Source organism: Gadus morhua, chromosome 12 (assembly GCF_902167405.1).
Source record: "Gadus morhua chromosome 12, gadMor3.0, whole genome shotgun sequence".
In the NCBI taxonomy this organism is placed as follows: domain Eukaryota; kingdom Metazoa; phylum Chordata; class Actinopteri; order Gadiformes; family Gadidae; genus Gadus; species Gadus morhua.
In genome coordinates this window covers 28466979-28470993 of record NC_044059.1, presented here as the reverse complement: position 1 = coordinate 28470993, position 4015 = coordinate 28466979, and positions in this window count along the sequence as shown.

Genomic DNA, 4015 nt, shown 5'->3' with positions numbered 1-4015 from the left:
ATAATGCATCCCACTGATAAATGATTTACATTCGGTCGCGTCAACGATACACTGCCATACAAAATACTCCGGGAAAGAAAATCGCTATCTCTGTACAGTATATGAATAAGCTGTTATTTATCCATTGTCAATAACAAAAGCACCATAATTACCCTTCTGCTATTCATCAATACCGCAGAACGCAGAGCGGTCATCATTGTGGAAGGCCTCGGGCTACCAACGCCTTCATCTCAGATTAAGATCATTCTGCTCACTAACGAGCTTCATCCCGTAATTAATTGGACTGAAGCCGTTTCACCTTTGCCCGTCCCCCCCTCGACGCTACCAGGAGAGAACCCTGAGCGCGCTCTCTCTCTCTCTCTCTCTCTCTCTCTCTCTCTCTCTCTCTCTCTCTCTCTCTCTCTCTCTCTCTCTCTCTCTCTCTCTCTCTCTCTCTCTCTCTCTCTCTCTCTCTCTCTCTCTCTCTCTCTCTCTCAGGGTGAATGAAGCCATCTCTTCAGGAGCCTGCAGCTTGTCTGTCAAAGTGTCGGGTGAAAATGTTCGTCCTAAACAGCGTTTTGTAACCCCCCCCCCCCATGAATATAAGTTTGAAGTGGGGGGGGGGGGAAGGGGGAGATCAGAGCCCCGATCCGACAGGTCTCCCCCTCTGTTGTCGGCTAATGCATTCCCTCAGATGGCCACTCTCCTCTTAATTACTGGCGACACGAGAGCACCCGCATGAGGGTGTGTGTGTGTGTGTGTGTGTGTGTGTGTGTGTGTGTGTGTGTGTGTGTGTGTGTGGTGATGAAACCCTCCTCTGCAAAGACGTTGCACTTGAAGAGGAGGAAGTGAGAGGAGACAGGGGAGAGGGGGGAGGGGGTGGGGGGGAGACGGGGAGACGGGGAGGGGGGGAGACGGGGGAGAGGTCGTGAGACAGACAGCATCTGCTTCTATGATCTGCTGCTTTTATTCCTCAGTATTTTAACATCGCCACCCTCGCCTGTTCTTTCTAGACCACTGCACAGCCCCCCCCTGCCAACAGAAGGAAATGAATAAAAAAACCCTCTCTGAATGTGATTGACACTCAGGGAGTGCTGTCACTTTCACTGGAGGCACCTCTCTCTTACTTTATTCTCTGTCACTTGATTATGACTCTGTGTCTCACTCTCTCTCTCTCCCCGTCTCTCACTCTCTGTCTCCCTGTCTCACTCTCTACACCTCCCTCTCCCCCAGTCTCAGTCCCTCTCCACCTCTCTCTCCCTTTCCGCTCACCATCTCTATGCTGTAGGTCTCATTATAAGAAAGCTCTGACCCTTGGGGACTTCACTTAGTTCCCTCTCCGTTTCCAGTCCACAAACCTCAGCCACACAAAAGGCAGCTGAAAGGCAATTTGAATCTGAAGCAGGCAGCACAACAAAAACACGCAGCTCCCAAATGGAGAAACTTTAGAGGACTCGGAGAGGATTTGGAGACCAAACAACCTTTTGCACATGAAGACACAAATGTGATTTTGACACTGCCGGTCCATCTAACTCACTGTACCGCAAAACACCAGACAGCTGCCGCAGGGAACGAGAGAGAGAGAGAGAAATGTGGGGAGGAGGAGAGAGAGAGAGAGAGAGAGAGAGAGAGAGAGAGAGAGAGAGAGAGAGAGAGAGAGAGAGAGAGAGAGAGAGAGAGATGTGGGGAAGAGAGGGAACGAAATAGTGGATACCAGGGGTACGTTGGGTGCAGACGGTTATATATAAGGAGTTATAAAAGGAGTATAGCTGATGAGGCTTCAGTGAGACCCACAAAGCAAGAACACAGCTAGCTCACACACATAATAATAACACATGCACGCGCGCACACACGCACACGCACACAGACACACACACACACACACTAGATAAACAGCGTTAGCCAATCAATTTGTCCTTCAGAAAATGTGGGGGGGGGATTCATAATAAATCGATAAGAAGAAATATAACAAAAACAACCAAAAAATCCTAATGAGGTGGTCAGATCCCGTATCGATTCAAACCCTGATTTGTTTTAACCAGCCTCCAGTGAAGACATGGTCGTACCAGGCAATGCACATGGTAGATTTCTGCCCAGCCAATGCGAAGTGATTATTCTGCCTTTGAGCCGCCGAACCCTGTTTGCTGCGAGCTACGCAGTATGAAATGTGGGATAAACAAAGATGCGTTTAGAGGCCAAATCTGAGTAAGATATAAACCCATGGCAGAGACAAAGAACATATGTCATCTCGGACTGCACATCGCTATTAACACAGTTTATGTTGAAGGAAATTAGGCTGCATTTAGAGAAAAAAAAAAAATTCTCTCAATTCTGGGCAGCACAACGTCCGCGATTGAGACGCGTTTTGGGGGTACAACAACCAAACCCCAACATCCCCACCACCACAGACACGGACCCGGGCTGAATAGCCTCATGGCTCTTACCTTTGGCTCTGCTCGTCAAACCGGGACAGCGGCTGTGTGGTGTGACCGATTAAACGTTGTTTCCACTCCTTGTGTCTTGTCTCCCCCTCCCTCCTCCCTGGATAAGGAATCCGAGAGGTGTCGGAGGAGAGGAGACCCGTCGGTGCTCTCTCCGAGGTCCTCTGGAGCCTCAGTCAACTACTCCGCCCCGTCGCACCTGTCCCCGGACAAAACTGCTCCCGCACGCCGGCCTGACATCCCTCGGGGCAACTGTCTCTCCCTCCTCAGGGCGGTGTGTGTCCATACCACCCGCAGCTCTCAACACGCATGGAACACAGCGGCACCTGTCCCCCCCCCCCCTCCCGTGCAGAAACACCCCCACAAAGAGCGTCTATGTCGCACCACGACACATGGCATCCGCGTCAGACTCTGCAGCAATACTCTCCCTCTCTCCAGACAGCCGTCCGGGATCCCCAAGTAATTTGGATTCGTTGGAAGCCGTGGGTTCAGTGTGGGATGAAAAGAAAAAAAGGCTGATTGCAAATAAGCAAACCCCTTCAGCAAGGCGCGGGCATCGAACCAGCTGCACCGTTTGGAAACGACATCTGCCGCTCTTCGCCCAGATTGCCAGTTGTGTGAACAATCCTCCGTCCTCAATAGTTGGTCTCTCTGGCGAAGCGGAGGGTCTGTGAGCACGACGGCTGCTCTCCAGTAGGATGGCACTGCTGCGTCTTTTCCGCTCGGCTGTCACGGCTGAGAGAAAGGGCTATTCCTCCGGCTGCTATGCGCCCCACTTCCAAGCCACAGTGTTTGGAACAAAGTAATTCCCATTCATCGGTTCATAACAAATGGTTTGTATTCCGTGATTGTCAGGCGGTCGTTGGGAAGAGGGCAGTGTGACCGCTTCTCCTGACGGCGAGAGACAGGCGTCTTCTCTGCTCCCCTCTGGACATATAGTCCACACAGCCCGCTGAGCCAAACCCTGGACCAGAGCTCTGCTGGAACCGGAATGGGAATAATTAATGACTAATTAGACTTCCCTTTTGAAAACGATCGCTCGTCGAGAGCATTTGAATGATACAGGAAAGGCTGGTCTGTCTTCACGTGGTCGTCACGTGTCCAATTAGAGCCGCACACTCCTATTCACGGTTAACATTTGATTAATTAGGCAAGTAACAACGAGGAGTGATTAAGCAACTTGGAACGACTCCGATTGAAAAGACTTACCTAATTGTTGCAGATTGAAGCCGGCTGAATTGTATTGTGTGAATATATATAGGCCCTAAAGCTATGGAAGGCTTTAATTCCCCCTTTTCATAACTGTAATGACGTGTAGGCCTAATTAAAAGGCATTTGAAAGCGTAAAAGCAACCAAAGACATATTTGACAGTGGGCAATATAAGAACGTTTTTTTTCTGAACAGGTTTTGGCTTTGATTTTAATCCATAATATACTGTTTCGCGCCTTACCCCGCATGGAGGAACTGTTTCTTCTCCCCAGACCTCTACTCGAGCCTCATTACGTCCTATTCATCTGTTCTATTTTAGTTTCACGTTTCCATGAACACGTCGGCTAAAATAATTAGAGTATATTATTTCAATATCTCTTAAACG